Source organism: Hipposideros armiger, unplaced genomic scaffold (assembly GCF_001890085.2).
Source record: "Hipposideros armiger isolate ML-2016 unplaced genomic scaffold, ASM189008v1 scaffold_748, whole genome shotgun sequence".
NCBI lineage: Eukaryota > Metazoa > Chordata > Mammalia > Chiroptera > Hipposideridae > Hipposideros > Hipposideros armiger.
Genome location: NW_017732098.1, coordinates 696,440 through 715,363, shown reverse-complemented (window position 1 = coordinate 715,363; position 18,924 = coordinate 696,440). Strand labels below are relative to the sequence as shown.

The 18,924-nt window shown below is 40.2% G+C and overlaps 1 pseudogene; it reads right to left on the bottom strand.

The window, feature by feature from the left end:
• The window catches only part of LOC109373866 (E3 ubiquitin-protein ligase KCMF1 pseudogene), a 55,912-nt pseudogene extending 38,163 nt beyond the window's left edge, over positions 1 to 17,749 (bottom strand).
• Positions 17,750 to 18,924: the final 1,175 nt, after the last annotated feature.

The following is an 18,924-nucleotide window of genomic DNA, read 5'->3' as shown; positions in this document are numbered from 1 at the left end:
GAATGAAACGGTTTTTACTCTACCATGAGAAAGCCTATGTGCTATTCCATTTCTGACATTTTAAAATGTGCTGCATGACCACAAAATAACTGGGCTGTGTATGTGTTTTTAGAAAAAGAGTAAAGATTAATACAAAGAATTGGGGTGAGGCTGAAAAAACACCCTGGTTAATAATCACATGTGTTGATCAACAGTCTCACCAACTGAAGCAAGGTTTCTATCTGGGGGGGGGGCGATTTTCTTTGCAGTTGGACTAAACTGTGTGGCAAATAAATGTCATTTTAAAATATCCCACTCTCTAAGTTTGTTCATCAAATATTTCAGTGGAAAAAAATCATCTCATCTGGTGATACAATAAAATAGGTCTAACTTAAAGAGAAGGTGAATTTTAAAATTAACCGAACAAGACTGTTAACTCTCAATCAATCAAAAATGAAAAAGGTTAAGTGAGTCCCCTTTCTGAGTTACCAAATCTAAGTGTGTGTGTGTGTGTGTGTGTGTGTGTGTCTTATATTTTGATAAAATCAGCACTCAAGGAAAACAATAGCATCAATTATTTTTACTTATTCATTTTTCTAAATGGTTCAGTTGACATTTTATGTCATTTTGTGTATTTTGAAGCCAGTTTTATAAAATCAATCACAATATTCAGATGTTTCAAAAAAGAGATTAAAGAGAAGTACGCTGCAAAGTTCTGTTAGTGTCCCAGGTCAATCACTATCTAACTGAGTCACATGAGGCAAATCACAGGCTCTTTCAGCCTCAGTCTATTGTATCTGAAAATTAGAGATACTCACATCTACTTAGCATGTTGGGACATCAAATAGAATACAGTATATGAAATTTCTATATAAATTATGAAGTGTTATAGGAATATAAATAACTTTACTACTCTCAATGAGTATCAGGCAATTGGAGAACCCTGCCCAGCTCTCTCTCCAAATTTTTAAAATTTATTGTAAGGCATTATATAATACTGATAAGGATACTGCCATTCTCTCTTTAAGTTTTTATTTCCCAGAAAGTAAAGTTCTTACCATCTTTTTAATATCAATGTAGTATCTAATATTAAATAGTAGGAATCCAAATATCTATTCTTGACAATTTTCACTTTGCAGTATTCTAATTTTCTCAATAATTTAGTATTCTGGAAACCAGAAATTACTGATGAAGATTTTCAGTATTCAACTCACAACAGAGTTCCCTTTAGGCCAAAATGTCAAAACAAGGGTATTTATTTTCAGAGGCAAACTTTGTGAAAGTTAAGCCAGGAAACCTCTCTTTAAAATTGAATGTTTTTCCACTGACCTAATGTATGATTTTAAATTGTGGAAGATATACATTCAAATAAGTCATTTTTTTCAAAGCAGCCACCTTATATGACTATCCACTTGTTCCAACATAAATTCTTCTACAAAGTATAATTTTGGAGTTTTTCTTTTTTTTTTAACCTTAAGTATTCTTTTCTTTCTTTTTATTTTTTATTTTTTTATTGGGGAATTGGGGGGATGGGAACAGTGCTGGGGAATTGGGGGAAGGGGAACAGACAAGTTGCTGTCCTTTTGTTCTTCAGTCTAGTTGTGGAGGACATTGCTTCACTGGCCCAAGTTGGCACCATCATTGCGCTCTTCCCAGGAGAGGCAAATCAGTCGCCGGCTTCTGGATGGCCACTCACGCTGGCTGCTGGCTACACACGGTAGCCCATGGCAACCCACTGCAGCAGGGGCTGCAGCCTACGCTGTCACCGGCAACTCATGGCAGCCCAGCTCCAGGTTGAGCTGTTGTTCAGCATCTTAGCTGTGGAGGGCAGTGTCACTGGCCCTCATATGTGGGATCCGAACCGGGGCCCTCTGGCGTCCCAAGCCAGCTCTTAACCATCGCGCCACTCGGCCGTCCCTGGAGTTTTTCTTTATGAAATTAGAGTCACTTTAAAATCTATGCAACATTAGGCTTTTTGCTTTTTCTTCAAGCCAAATCATTCCTCACATTCAACAACCTGGTCAGAAGTGGCTTGTGACTGTTTCCAATAATCTAATTCACCTGCAATGGTTGACAATTTGCCACCCTCGCCAGTGTTCAGAAGATATGCTGCAGGCTCTAGATATACTGCCCTAAGAGACACTGCAAAAATATATTGTTCAACATCAGCATCTTTAGATAAAGTGATTACCGGCTGACAACACTGAAGAGAATCTCACAACTGGATATATGAGCTCTAAATGTGTTTATTAAATATTGATCAGAGAAACTATTCTAAAATCAGGTTTTTGCAAATAACTTATGGGAAAATGCTTACAATAGTACATGAAAAGATAAACAGAATAAACACTGTATATTTGTTCTTTCAGATAACCATTATTTATTGAGCCCCTACGTGCCAGGCACTGTTCTAGATGCTGAAGACCCAGCAGTGAATAAGTTTATAGCAAATTTTTTACCAATTTTGCTTAAGAACAAAGGGAGATTGATGAATAGCTCACATTTGGCAAAATATTGCAGGTTCTGTGTTATGCACTTAAGTAATTTATTATTTGGCCTCTGTTTCAAGACTACAAGGAAAGGACTAAAATACCAGTTTTACAGATAAGAAATTGAGGCACAGATCAATTAAGTAACCAGACCAACGTAATAGAGACAGAGAGGCAGAGCCTGAACTGAAATCTAGTTCTTTTCCCTCTTACCTAACTCTCTGTTTCACTCTGTGGTACCCACATGACACGCTCTTCTCCTAAATCAACTAGAACCTCCTGCACCCACTCCTCACAAATCCAAAATAATCCAGCAACCTTTTCCTTCTGAGAAAAATGGGACACATCAGAGAACAGTAAGATCCAAACCTGTCTCCTAAAATTTACATCAGCATTGACTCCTCCAGACCTTTCTTCAATAAATAAAACTGTGACAAATCATCCCAGTAAACTCTGGCACGCACTCAAAATTCTTGTCTAATTAGTTCCTTATGCTGCGCTTCTCTCCTGCCCACCAATTTCAAAGCCCCAGTGGTCTAAGACTAACTTGGGTGTCCCTTACTAATATTGTAAGTTACTGGTAAGGGTCAGATTTTCTTTACCTTCAGATAAATCAGTAAGTCCTAAAAGATATCATGGTGCAAACAGGAGACAAAACTTGGGATTAAAGATGAAGATCTGATAACATTTTGTGTTGAGGTAATATTAGCTGCCATAGCAGATAAACCCTAAAACCTCAGTGATGGAATATAATAGATATTTATTTCCTTCTCATGGATAGCCCAATGTTAGTGTGTCTGATGGCCTTCAGCATGGTCCTCTATACATCAAGACTGCCTCATTTTTATTTGTGGCCACACCTTCCTCTAGTCCGGCAAGCCTTCCCCATTGAGACAACAAATGAAGAAAGACTTGGAGAAGACCAGCATGCTTCTTAATCTCTTCAGGAAGTGGCAAACCACTTCCACTCACATTCCATTGGCCAGAACAAATTATACAGTCCTGCCAGATGCAAAGGATGCTGGGAAATGTAGTCCTAGCTAGGGAACTACTTACCAGCTGGAAGGGGAGCATGAATCTTTGGAGATCAGATGATGTGTTGGCCACACATCCTAACCAGATGGTATGGAAAATTACAGTGGCGGGGCCGGCTGAGTGATGCGATGGTTAAGAGCTGGCTTGGGACACCAGAGGGCCCCGGTTCAGATCCCACATATGAGGGCCAGTGACACTGCCCTCCACAGCTAAGATGCTGAACAACAGCTCAACCTGGAGCTGGGCTGCCGTGAGTCGCCGGCGACAGCGTAGGCTGCAGCCCCTGTGGCAGTGGGTTGCCATGGACTACCGTATGTAGCCAGCAGCCAGCGCGAGCGGCCATCCAGAAGCTGGCAACTGATCTGCCTCGCCTGGGGAGGAGCGCAATGATGGTGCCAACTTGGGCCAGTGAAGCAACGTCCTCCACAACTAGACTGAAGAACAAAACAACAGCAACTTGAGTGTTCCCCTTCCCCCAGTTCCCCACCGCTGTTCCCATCCCCCCAATTCCCCAATAAAAAAAAAATCTTTAAAAAAAAAAAAGAAAAGAAAATTACAATGGCAAGATCTACAAACATTTAACATGTGTGAGAGAAGTGAAGAGCAGAAATCAGAATAGAGACTGGAAAAATTAGGATCTGTTAAATCACATGAGGTAAGTTAGAACATGGGCAAAAAATAAACCTTGGACTTAGAAAGGTAACCTGAAAAGAAAGTGAGAAAGATTCTGAAATGAAATTATTTGAAAAGAGTGAAAAGCTAAGTTCATAACTGTTTCAATCAATAATATGACAAAGAAAATAAATTCCATTTAATGCAATGTCCTGTTTCCAGAAACTTCATATCACTTTACAAGTTGAGATGTGGCATACATTTAATTGCTGTTCTGTCAGAAGCACTAATTCTCTTGATTGTGTTGTGAAAACAAAACTACTGAAGAAAAACCTTTTTTAAAAACCCTCAAAGAAAAATTAATATTCATAAACAGCTGTCCATTTGAAACCATGCAAGGTTGAAGTCAATAATTAGGTTTGCCAGGAAAAGTTCCAGCAAGTAGTCTTATTTTGAGATTATTCTCATACAAGCCTTTCCCTCTTAAATACATCTGTTGGGCATGAATGTGAGATGAAAATAATGGGGTAACTTGGTGAATCAAGTTCTTGTATGTAAAGAGTATGTCATTCTGGGGACACCAACCATCTGGACTTTGGTTTTATCCAGTTAAATAAGGAAGACTTAAGCTACATTTAAACCCTCATACTACTTAAAGCAGGAATGGGTGAGGTTCTATGAGTCATGAATCTCAGACTTTTAGGGATGAAGAACAGCTTTGCCATCACCTGGTTCACCCCAGTCCCTGTTTTTTCAGATGAGAAAATACAGGCTATGAAAGGGTTCAAGATTTGGCTAAATCACAAAAATAGTTACTGGCAAAACCAAGTCTAGATATTAGGTTTGTTGACCACAGGCTGTCAGTTAAACAACCACCCACACCCACTCAGTTGGCCTTTCAACCTGTCCAACCAAGAGCTCCAGGTATAGCAAGATCAGCTAATTCCTATAACTTTAGAGATCCAGCTTGAACATGGGTCATTAGTATAACAATGAAACAGATTGATCTCAATAATTGACAGACCTATGAGAATAGTGAAAGCACAACAGGCAATGGAGGGTGGAAGAGAAGACTATGGGGCAGCTTCTGCCAAAGAAAGGAAGGGGATTTAGGGAACACACGGGGCTACCAATGGACAAGTGCCAGTTAACTTTTGATGTGTTCTAATTACAGTGTCTGGTCTCCTGACTTAGTTCCTGCATTAAATGGACTCATTCTGCTCAAAAGCCTAGGATTCTTCCAGTTATTGCTATTTGGGAAAAGGACCTCACTGTTTTTAATTTGTGGTGTTACTACATTCATTTATCCTTCCAAAGATCTTTTCAGGGTGCCTATTATGAGCACAGAGTGCCTATTATGAGGTCAGGTATAAAAAAAGCAAATGATGAATACACAGACTTTGCTTTTGAAAGCTCACAGTGGACTGAGAAAAAGGGAAACACAATATCATCATACCCTGTGATTTCCTACATGCCCTCAAGTAGAAGTATGGGATTTGACCAAGTAGCTCAAGAGAAAGGCAATATTCAATACCTAGGACCACATGGGCAACCCAAACATCTCACAAGTATTTCGTTTCAAAATAGGAAACTTCATGGTATGGTATAAAGTCATCTACCCAAAGGGTGGTCTGCAGCCCAGCAGCACAAGCATCATCTCAGGCTTGTCAGAAGTGCAGAAGCTTCAGCCCTGCTCCTGTTCTAGTTAATGATGAGCTACATTTTAACAAGATTCTGAAGTGATGTGTGTGTACATTCAAGTTGGATGCAGAGCCCAAAACCTAGAACCTAAAAGCCATTTCAGGTGTTTACAGAACTCACAATCATAGACCACAACTTCACATGTCCATTGGGGGTGATTATCCCTATCTCAGAATTGTTGTAGAAATTAAATGAGATGTCCAAAGTGAAAGTGGAGCCTACATAATAAAGGGCATGAAGTGATTAAACAGTGATGATGCTCCTGGGCCTCTGTAGCTTTCAGGGGATGTTTAATGGTGTTACACAGGAAGTAAAAGGTGTGATCAAACAATATGGTGAATGTTTAAATTAAAACAAAATTATTAGGGCCGGCCGAGTGGCGCGATGGCTAAGAACTCGCTTGGGATGCCAGAGGGCCCCGGTTCGGATCCCACATATGAGGGCCAGTGACACTGCCCTCCACAGCTAAGATGCTGAACAACAGCTCAACCTAGAGCTGGGCTGCCGTGAGTCGCTGGCGACGGCGTAGGCTGCAGCCCCTGCGGCAGTGGGTTGCCATGGGCTACCGTATGTAGCCAGCAGCCAGCGTGAGCGGCAGGAAGCCGCAGTGAGCGGCCGTCCAGAAGCCGGCGACTGATCTGCCTCACCCAGGAAGAGCGCAATGATGGTGCCAACTTGGGCCAGTGAAGCAACGTCCTCCACAACTAGACTGAAGAACAAAACGACAGCAACTAGTCTGTTCCCCTTCCCCCAATTCCCCCAGCAATGTTCCCATCCCCCCAATTCCCCAATAAAAATCTTTAAAAAAAACAAAAAAACAAAAAAAACAAAATTATTACAGTAAAAGACACATTGCCTTTAACCCCCCTCTAAATACTCCCCCTTGTTTGGCACACTTATGCCATCATTCTTGCCACATTCTAAAGCAGTTCTGGAAGTCCTCTTTCATGAGTGTCTTTAGTTGTGCTGTCATGGCTACCTCGATGTCCTGAATCATTTTAACTTTGGGGAAGAGCCAGAAGTCACACGGTGCCAGATCTGGTGAATAGGTGGGTGAGGACACACTGTAAAGTTTGATTTGACAGAAATTGCTGTACCAGAAGTGATGTGTGACACAGTGTATTGTCATAATGGAGGATGATTTATGACACACTTTAAAACACACCTTCTCTCAACCATAGTTCACACCCAACTGACTACACCAAACAACTTGGAACGTGTCACACACTGTTACTAAGGTTTGATGTGCCGTTTCCCATATTGAAGATTCCTGCCTTTCCGTTGTATGGCACTTGGCAGCAGCTTTCACCATATTTTGTGATCACAAAGGAGACTCCATGTCACACATCACCCCTGGTATGGCAATTTCTGTCAAAAAAAAACATGGTGTGTCCTTATCCACCTTATTTACCAGATCTGGCATTGTGCAACTTCTGGCTCTTCCCCAAAGTCAAAATGACCATGAAAGGAAAACATTTTGAATCAATTCAGGACATCGAGGCAGCCACAACAGCACAACTAAACACACTCATTAAAGAGGACTTCCAGAACTGCTTCAAAAAGTGGCAAGAACAATGGAATAAGTGTGTTCAAAGTAAGGGGAACTATTTTGAGGGGGATTAATGGCAATGTGTTTTTTACTGTAATAAATTTTTTATTTAAACATTCACTGTATTTTTTTATCATACCTCACATGACTCTTTGCAATGTGGGATCTGTTTTCAGTCCAACCTCCAAACAAGAAGTGATTCTTCCCACCCAAGAGAGTCCAAAATGAAAACAAAGATAAATGAGAAAAAGGAAAACAAGGCAAGGAGAAGAAAGGAGTGGGGGGTATAAAAGAAAATACAGGAGGGAAAAGAGAATGAGAAAGAAGAAAGATGAAAGAATAAATTGATCCTGGCCCTCTGGTTCCCAGGAATGTACTCATTCTTTCCAGCAGTGCCTTTTGGCTCAGTGAGTGAACTGCTTTTCCCTAAGTATTTAGAAGATCTAGTGACCCTCATCATTCTCTTGAGACCATTTCTCTTTTACAAGTGTTTGTCCTACCCATACATATTTCCAGCATGGATATTATCCTTATCAGTTCTGTTCAAGGTGTCTTCTGTATTGTCCATTCATAAAAACACTCTAGGAAATGTCTGGGAGGATAAATTATCAATATCTGATCACTAACACTAGCTATAGAACACCTGGCAGAAAATTTTAGAAATATATTGCAAAGTATATGGAAACAAGCATGGCTGGGGATGGATGGGAGGTAGGGGAGAAGAGGCTGGAGGGAGATAAAGGAAGATGGAGTTGACCAGTGTTCACGAGGGCACTGTGTTATCTAAACAGATGGGCATGAATATTACCAGCTAGGAGCCATTCCTATCGCATCCCACATAATGAGTGAGGGTTGGCGCCCCAGCTGTGCAGGCAGCTGTATGCCATGAGGCTTTTCACCCAGCTAAATGGGAAATCTTTTCTGGAACTGATGAGCCATACTCAAGCAGCAGCCAGAGCTCTGAAACTCCATATCAATCATGTCACCCACCACACATTCCTTTTCCTTGATTTAGACAATCAAAAGCAAAGGGGTCCAAACTTCACTGAGGCCCTTCCCCTCCAATTTGCACACCAACCACGATACCTCCTGATAATATTACTTCCCTCTCTGTAGTATGCACTTCCCTCTCTGTAATATGTAATATGTAAGGTGCAGTATCTGAAATGAGGAATCTTCGTAAAAACTTATCAATTCCAATCTCAAGGAATAACCTTATTTTTTGAGTAACAGAGTCAAACCAGCAAAATGGAAATCGAGGTATATAGAATGTCCACACACAAAGGCTCCCTGTGGATGCTTCATTTCAGTCCCAGTAATGCTACAAACGAGGACTGGTGGATTGAGGTCAAGCCATCTAGTGATAGAAGGATTGGTATTTCAATCCACCTGGTGGTGGCATGACCACTACTCTAGTTCTGTTTCCACCACTGTCAGAGCCAAACACATACGGAATTGTCTTTGTAGCCCAACTCTGCCACTTACAGAGAGTATGACTTTGGGAAAGCCACCTAACCCACTGGAGTCTCAGATTTCCTCATTTGCACATGGGCATCTTCACAACTATATTAAAGCAGTGCGAGAGTTAGCACAGAGAACCACTTCATGTAATTCCTAACACATAAGAGACCAGCAAATGGGGAAGGGACAGCAAGAGGGGGTTTTATTATTACTGTCCTTTCCACACAGAATGATTATCAATATCTTAGCATATTCCCTTCCTATATTTTTCCCCAGCATAGTTTTACTCACTTTCAATCACAGATTACAGGTACTGTTGTTCGTTGTTTATTGCTGGTTCTGTACAATCTTCATAGTCCTCATTTAAATGGATTCATTATATTTCACTGAGTGGATTATGCCCTAAGTGAAAGTACCATTACCTTATTGTTAGCTTGTTTCCCATTTTTTGCTTTTAGAAATTTTACTGCAACAAATTGCTTTATGCACTTGGTTTTGTCCACCTTTTGAACGAGTTCCTCAAGCTGAATCCCCAAAAGTCACCTTTTTGGTTTTCTGAATATGAAGAACTCTCTGAAATTATATTTCACTGTAAGAAATACATACTACACACACACTCAAAAAGAAATAGAATGCAAACGTCTGGGAGACAATGCCAGAATATATTTGGATCAAAACTATTTTTAGAGGTATATTTAAGTAAGGGAAAGAACAGGACCTATGTGGAATTTGATAGCTTTGTGTTAAAGGCAAGAATGATGCAGACAAATGCAGTATGGCTCAGAAAAGGGACAAAATGTCTGAAAATCGGATTTACAGGAAAAGATCTCAAGCTAATACATATGGATAGCTTGGTGCAGTTATAAGTAAAGAAGGGAACTCAAGCAGCCTCTAAGCTTGAGAGAAGTAAACGTCAGAACAGCAAGGAGTCATTTATTCTATTTTGCACTGTATCTACTTGCTTAACAAAAGCTTAAAAAGAAGGTTCTAGAACACATTTGCCTCTACTCCCCCAATCTTGTTCCATTAATATTAGGCCTAACTATTTGGCATAAGAAAAAAAGGAAGAGGAACAAGAGTTATCTTCTCGGTCATGAATGAATGAATCATATTTACTCTTTCCACTCTGATCCCTTTCTCCCCTGCCAAACTATTGAAAACGATAGAGCAGGTGAGAAAATGACATAGAGTTATTGGTTAGCTACAGAGTTTTACAATCTAATAAATACCGAATTGCTTCTACCTCTTCTTTCTGACTCTCCTTATTTCCTCTAACGTGGACTGTGGGACAGGGTAGGTAGGCCAGCAGAGGATGGAAATGTGAATGTGCCTGCCTTATGGAATGTATCTTTTCTGTAACATATGAAAAGCATATCAATATACATATTATTCTTCCATTTGAAACTTATTTGTACATAGTGCTTCATAATGCTAGTCAGTGACAACTTTTAAAAAGCAAGATTCAAGAATGTCATTCTGACTTGTATAACTTAGAAAAAGATTATAAAACAGCACATTCCCCCACAGAAAGCACATCAAATAGCGCCATTTATAAGCAAAATAATAAAGGAAAGAAATAGTTCAAGAGCGAAGCTGTGAAAAATAAAAAAATACACATGCACAAATGAATTTAAAAGGAGCCCTACTCAAACCTATTTTACTATTTATAAAGTGGTTAAAGAAAATGGGAAATGAATTATGACTCAGTGTCCTAAGGCTATACATAACATTAAACTTTCTATAACCTGCAAACTATTTCTCTAAACAAAACCTTACTTAAAAATGTAATATACAAAGCAAGTCAGAGTGGAAGTCGAAGTGCGAATTTTGGAGTTCCACCAGCAGTGGCCCTGAGTTAGCTCCACAGAACCCCAAATGGAGTCATGAACAGAGTTTGAAACTACCATCTAACAGAAGCTAGAGACGGGATGAGATTGGAGGTAGAGGTGGTGGCAGAGGAAGAAATAGAATATGGAAAGAGCACTTAAAATTTAAAAAAAAAGACTTAAATGGAAGAGAAAACAGTAAAGATGAGAGAGAATTTAGAGTTTGAAAAAAGTGGGTTTTTTTTAAATGTCAACTCTCTCAGCTGCTTGCACACAGCAGGTATTTTTTAAATTGCTGATTGTTAGAACAGAAAATGCCTTTTGAGATCCATGAAAAATGGTCACAGATGATGCCAAAGGTTATGATGGAGTTGGATCAGTCAACTTATAGCAAAAGCAATGTAGCCACATCTCATGTACATTCTCAGTTCTAAACCTTAAAACAAAATTCTGATTTGGTCAAGATGGCAGAGTAGGTAGACACTGTGATTATCTCCTCTCATGACCATATCAAAATTATAATTAAACTACACAATAACCATTATTGAGAATCGACTGAAGTCTACCTGAACTGAATCCCTACAATGAAGGACATACAGATGAAGCCACCTGGAGACTGGTAGGAAGGGCAGAGATGTGGAATGGGCTGATTCCACACCCATATGTGACCATTAAAAATTGGGGGGGGGGTGGATATCCTGGATACAGCGAGGATCCCTAGAAGAGCTAGGGGTCTTAGCCCCATACTAGTTCCTGAGTCCAGGTTTCCAGTGCCAGAGAGAAAAGTCTCTGCAACTCCTGGCTGTGAAAACAAGTAGTGATTGTGGCTGAGTGAGATGGAGGGTGGGTGCATTTCCAGGCCCTACTCTTAAAGGTCCTGTGCACAGACTTACTCACTGATGGACTCACTCACTGTGAGCTCCAGAGCTGGGGCAGCAGCTCAAAAGGTGCCAGGGACATATGGGGAGGAACTGGGTTGTCTGGCTTCAGACCATGAACTGAAGAGATAGCTTTCACCCAGATAGAAGAGCTAGCAGAATCTATTGGGGTTTTTTGTTGGGCCCTCCCACCTCCCAGCATGCAAACTCAGACAGCCACCATATCTGAGTCTCCATCAACCTGGCTAACACCATTCATTTGTGCTGATTCCCTGAGAACCTGCTCCCCACCCAACATTCAGGCACACCCAAGTAGCTTCCAGTGGCTTTTCTGCATAAACAGCTTGTCTTGGCTTATACTATGGACTTCCCTAAAATTTCTCAAAGGTTCACAAAACCCAAACAAGCAGCATCTAGTTTTGGCCTGTCCCATACCTTTAGCTGAGCAGCCCTAAGCCCCACACTAGCAACAGCTGGCCTTCGTTCACAGCTTGGCCTCTCGAGGTACCTCCAAGCCTGATGAGGGTGGCGGCCAACTGTGGATTGCTTTGTGCCTCATGCCAGGTGCCCTGGGCAGGGCATGGGCTACAGCTGAACTTAGCCTGTGGTAGGGCCTCTCCCAGGAGGCCCCAGGACTGGCACACCTGGCGGCCAGCTTTGAACCCAGCCAGAATAACAGCTGGCTGCCTCCAAGGCCAAAGGGCACACTGGACAGGCACCAGAGCCACCTGCTAAAGCAAATCCTGCTCTGTAGGGTCAACCCTGAGCAACAGTTACTCCACTGTAATCACAACCAGTCCTCACAACAAATCAGACCAAGGGTCAATCCCTCCCACTGACATACAAACAGTAACCAAGGTTCAACTACAACAGGAGGGCGCACAACCCATACAACAAACACACCTGAAGCACCCACCTCAGGGGACCAGGGAGACTATACCACTGAGCCCACAGCACATTACTACATAAGGCCACGCTACTAAGACCAGGAGACATAGCGGCTCTACCTGATATATAGAAACAAACACAGGGAGGCAGCCAAAATGGGGAGACAAAGAAACATGTCTCAAATAAAAGAACAGAACAAAGCTCCAAAAAAAGAACAAACAAAATGGAGACAAGAAATCTACCAGATACAGAATTCCAAACACTGGTTATGAGGATGCTCAGTCACCTCAGGGAGAACTTCAACAAAGTGATAGGAAACATCAAAATGGAGATAGAAAACATTAAAAAAACAGTCAAAAATAAAGACAATAATGGAAATGAAGACTACATTAAAGGGGATCAAAGTAGATTAGATGCAGCAGAGAACTGAATCAGTGATTTAGAAGATAAGGTAGCAGAGAACACCCAAACAGAACAAAAACAAAAACAAAAAAAGAATCCAAAAAGTATGAGCATAGCTTAAGGGGCTTTTGGGACAACATCAAGCATACCAACATTTGCATCATAGGGGTACCAGAAGGAGAAGAGACAGAGCAAGAAATTGAAAACCCAGTTGAAAAAATAATGACAGAAAACTTCCCTAACCTGGTGAAGGAAATAAATATACAAGCTCAGAAAGCACAGAGAGTCTCAGACAAGGTGAACCCAAAGAGGCCCACATCAAGACACATCATAAATAAAATGCCAAAGCTTAAAGACAAAGAGAGAACTTTCAAAAACCAAAAGAAAAGCAGTTAGTTACATACAGGGAAACTCCCATAAGGTTGTCAGTTGGTTTCTCAACAGAAACTTTGCAAGCCAGAAGGGATTGTCACAAAATATTCAGTAATGAAAAGCAAGGACCTACAACCAAGATTACTCTACCCAGCAAGACTATCATTTAGAAATGAAGGACAGATAAAGAGCTTCCCAGACAAGAAAAATTTAAAGGAGTTCATCACCACCAAACCTGTATTGCAAGAAATTTTAGAGGGACTTAAGATGAAAAAAATAGATATATTACAAATATGAATAATGTAATGGCAATAACTACATGTATATCAACAATTACTTTAAATGTAAATAAATTAAATGCTCCAATCAAAAGATAGGGTGGCTGAATGGATAAGAAAACAAGATGCTTACATATACTGCTTACAAGAACTCACTTCAGATCAAAAGACACACAGACTGAAAGTAAAGGAATGGGAAAAAAATATTTCATGAAAATGGAAACAAATCAAAAAAACGCTGGAGTAGCAATACTTATACCTGACAAAATAGACTTTATTTTTTTTTTCTTTTTTTTTTTTTTCTTTTTTTTTTAAAGATTTATTTTTATTTTTATTGGTGAATTGGGGGGATGGGAACAGTGCTGGGGAATTGGGGAAGGGGGACAGACAAGTTGCTGTCATTTTGTTCTTCAGTCTAGCTGTGGAGGACGTTGCTCCACCGGCCCAAGTTGGCACCATCACCGCGCTCCTCCCGGGTGAGGCAGACCAGCCGCCGGCCTCTGGACGGCCGCTCACTGCGGCTGCTGGCCGCTCACGCTGGCCGCTGGCCACACACGGTAGCCCATGGCAACCCACTGCCACAGGGACTGCAGCCCACGCCATCGCCAGCGACTCACAGCAGCCCAGCTCCAGGCCGAGCCGCCGCTCAGCATCCTAGCTGCGGAGGGCAGCGTCACTGGCCCTCACATGTGGGATCCGAACCGGGGCCCTCTGGCATCCCAAGCGAGCCCCCAACCATTGCGCCACTCGGCCGGCCCACAAAATAGACTTTAAAACAAAGTCTATTAACAAGTGACAAAGAAGAACCCAGTAACCCCACTTCTGGATATTTATCTGAAGAAACCCAAAATGCTATTGCAAGGAGGCCTGTGCATCCATATGTTCATTACAGCATTGTTCACAACCACCAAGATGTGGAGGCAGCATGTGTGTCAGTCAACAGAAGAATGGATAAAGAGGAGGAGGTACATATGTACCATGAAATATTGTTTGGCCAGGGAAGGGAATGGGTTCTTGCCATCTGCGGCGGCATGGATGGACCTGAAGGGTATTGTGCTGAGTAATGTATGTCAGACAGAGAAAGACAGATGCAATGTGATTTCACTTGTATGTGGAATCTAAAGAACAAAAATAAACAAACAAAATAGAAACAAACTCATAGATACAGAGAAAATATTGATGGTTGCCAGACAGGAGGAGTGTTGGGGATGAGTGAAAAAGGGAAGGGATTAAGATGTACATATTGGTTGTTACACAGTAGTTATGAGGATGTAGGGTTTAGCATAAGGAATATAGTCAATAATATTGTAATAACTAGGTGTGGTGTCAGATAGGTACTAGATTTATTGGGGTGATAGATGGAAGGAGAGTTGGGGGCAGGGTGAAAAAGGTAAAGGGATTAAGAAGTAAAAATTGATAGTTACAAAATAATCATGGGGATGTAAAGTAAAGCATAGGGAATATAGACAATAATATTGTAATAACTATGTATAGTGCCAGGTGGATACTAGACTAGTCAGGGGGATCACTTATTAAATTATATAAATGTCTAACCACTATGCTGTACACCTGAAATCAATATAAAATATTGAATGTCAACTGCAAAGGAAAAATTTTAAAAGGGAGGGAAAAAGATGAAGGAATAAGAAGTTCAAATTTCCAGGTATAAAACAAATTAGTCATGGGGATGTAATGTACAGCCTAGGGAATACAGTCAATAATATTGTGATAGTGTGATATGGTGTCAGATGGTTGCTGGATTTATCATGTTGATCACTTCCTTAGGGTATATAAATGCTGAATAACTACGGTGTACACCTGAAACTAATATAATATTGTGTGTTAGCTGTATTTTAATAAAAAAAATTTTAATCTGAAATAAATGTAATGCCCCTTTCAAACTCAAAGTTAATATCTTGTAAACAATGAGTCCAACACACCCCCAAGATACACTCAGGAACCAATGTTGAAAATATTACTTCTATAATATAAGATGCACATACAGCAACCAGTGACAACACTCAGCCTTGCATTCAGGGCCCTCCATGATCACCCCCACAGGGTGAAGGTTTTGAAGTGCCCCACCTATCAGCTCAGTCCTATTACCCATACACCTCTGAGTCAGCTTCATCCAATTTCCTTGACCATTCCAGAGCCATAACTCTCTGTGAGCAATTCTCTTTGCCTAAAACATATTTCCCACACCTCTCTTTTACCACTTCGTATAAAATCAAATACAGTTGCTCCATGCTCAGAGTTAACAGCACACTTTGTCCTATTTGTTCTCTACTGTAGAGAACATATTATCATAATTTTGGAAATCGTTTGGATTTTTTCTCTCAGTACATAGGAAATTCCAAAGATATGAAGACTGTACTTTATTCTTGGTACCAGTACAATGTCTAGCACACCATGGCCATTAAAACTTGATGTGTAATAAAAACCAACATATTGAGTGTTCATTATGTGCCAGGCACTGAGCTTTAAGTACATTACATCTATTATCTCATTTACTCCTTACAATTTTCATTTTCTCATTTTATCATTTTCATTTTATCATTTTATCCTCACAAGAACCCAAAAAATATTTATTATTCCCATTTTACGGATGTACAAACTGAGGCACAGGACTGTTAAACGTTTTGACCAGTTGTATAAATTCAGCAACAAGTGATGCCAGGACTCAAACCCAAGCTGTCTAATTCCATGATCTGAACAATTAAATCGACTATGCTAAATGAATAATGAGTGAGAAAGCAAATGAATGTCAGACAGAGCAAGACTGGGTGATTTTAAATATCCTTTCATCCCAAACTTTCTAGGTCCAGCATAATGTCAAAATTCCCCTTTTGAATCTTGCAGCACTTCTGCCCTTTCTCTTCCTATTTAGCCACCCTTTTTATCACTGCCTTGCACAAATTTGATGCCTTGAGAAATTCCAAAATAGACATAATGCCTCTTCCCAACTCAAAAGTAGGATGTGTAGCTTTGTAAGTGACTCTGCATCTATTTAGATAATGGATGGATGGATGGATGGATGGATGGATGGATGGATGGATGGATGGATGATGAATAACCTAAAGGTCCACCTCTAATAGGTCCCATCTCTGCCACTCCTCAATCTAAAAGGCAGAAGTTTGAGTGGAATTAGCCAATGATGACACAAAGAAAAGACTAAAGGCTGGCTTGGATTCCTAGATCCAAATAGCAATAATCTCTCCAAACATTATTTTCATTCTGACAATGATCTCAATGGCCATTTTGGGTTCAAAACACAAAATTGTATATTCATGGATGAGTCAGTGTGCTCATGACCTGATGTAAGTCACCCTGCCTTATATGGAATGCTGGTTCTGATCCCTTTTGTTTTGGAAAGAGTTCTGAAATTTTGATGAAAGGCAAGATTTATTTGTAAGAATACCTATCCAGCAACTCTCTGAAGCCTGCCCAAAATTTGCAATCAACAGAAACATAAGCCTCCTCTCTTCTGATTCCAAAAAAAGAAACAGAAAATATAGAGATTGTAAAGTAGCCAAAGCAAATAGCAATGGACAATATATGCCCTTTAGGCCTGGCATGCTGCCAGCATCAATTTTGAAGTACTAATGCTCTTATCAATAGTTTCCAAGGCTCTTTCTTGGCTCTGAAAAGAAAAGCACCAGCAAAAAAAAAAAAAAGTATTGATCTTCTGTTTGCTGGGCTCTGAACTGTTGAGGATATTGCAGTCAATGAGGCAAGCATAGTCCTTGCTCTTCAGGAGCTTATAGGTCACCTGATAAATCAGCTATGAAAGATGAGCAGTGTGATGGGTAAACTAGTGAAGACATTTAGGTGACATATGGCAGTGACATGAGATTATGTAACCAGAGATCCCACGTAAAGTTGGGGAAAGTCCCCCATTGTGAAGTGGTTCTTAAGTTAAACCCAAAAGGTAAATAGGTCAAAGAATAGAACAGTATTCCAGAGAAAGGTTATAGCATGGGCAAAAGTGCTGAAGCTCAGATGAACATGGACTATTTAGGACTGTGAACAAAGTTCAGTGAGGTTATAGCACAGAGAGGATGGAAGAAAGGCAGGAAATTGGGAATCACGGAAGGTTATTTATCAACTGATCAATACAAATTTATTGAGCTCCTATAATGTATAAGTTCCTGTGCTATATCTTATTATAGAGTTAGAGGAATATTGAACAATATTTCAGTTTTACCTCTTTGGCCACCTTGCAATCCATCATCTGCTGACTCAGTGTACTATTGGCGTACACATGAACACTACTCATTTTCCAAAAGGCTTTGATATTCTAGGATAAAAGGAGTCAATTCTCTATAGGAATCAGTCTCTCTGTGCAGTCACAATTTTTAGAAGCAGTATGACTTCATTAAAAAAAAAAACACTTTGAGGCATGTCACCTATGCATATGATACTATTACTAACTCCAAACTGTTTATTTTTACCCTCATAGTTAGGCTGTGGGTAATAAGAATATGTCTTACATACAGAGTGCTTTATATAGCTTTCTATAGCTTTTTCACATATTTTCTTTCATTTGACCCAGACAGTCAACTTGAGGAGGCATTAATACAGGTGGAGAAACAAATTAACAAGGCCATGTTAGTAAGTGGGAAAACCAGGAGCAGAACCATGACCTCTCCCAGTTCTATATTCTTTTTTTCATAAAGGTATTTTTCAAAATGTGATCCACAGAACACCTGGATAAAATATAGATTCCAGAGTCTTGCCCCAGGGCCACTGCCTCAAAATCTCTCAAGCTATCTAAATGACTCTTTGGATATGTTAAAGTTTTAGGACACCCCCTATTCACCAAAATCCATCAAACTCTATTTCTAACAGCTGTCAAAATATATTAAAATAAGTACTATTATCCAAAATCCATACTAGATTATTCAAAATCCATACTAGGTTATACATAACAACCAAAATCTGGAAACTATCCAAAGGCCCATCAAGAATAAATCACTAGTGCTATATTCACACAGTGGAATACCATACAGCAATGAAAATGAAAGAGCCACAAAAACATGCAATATTGATAAATCTCATACACATAACATTAAATAAAATAAATTACTGTACTCTCTCATATCTGCAGTTTTCACTTTCCATGGTTTGTTACCCATGGTCAGCCACAGTCCAAAAATATTAAATGAAAAATTCCAGAAATAAACAATTCATAAGTTTTAAATGGTGCATCATTCTGAGTAGCATGATAACATTTCATGCCCTCCCGCTTCTTCCCGCCCTGGACATGAATCATCTCTTTGTTCAGCATATTCATGCTATAGGCTCCCTGCCCCTTAGTCACTTAGTAACAGTCTCAGTTATCAGATCAACTGTCACGGTATCACAGTGCTTGTGTTCAGGTAACCCTTATGTTACTTAATAACGGCCCCAAAGCTCAAGAGCAGTGAAGCTGGACTGACAATTCAACTATGC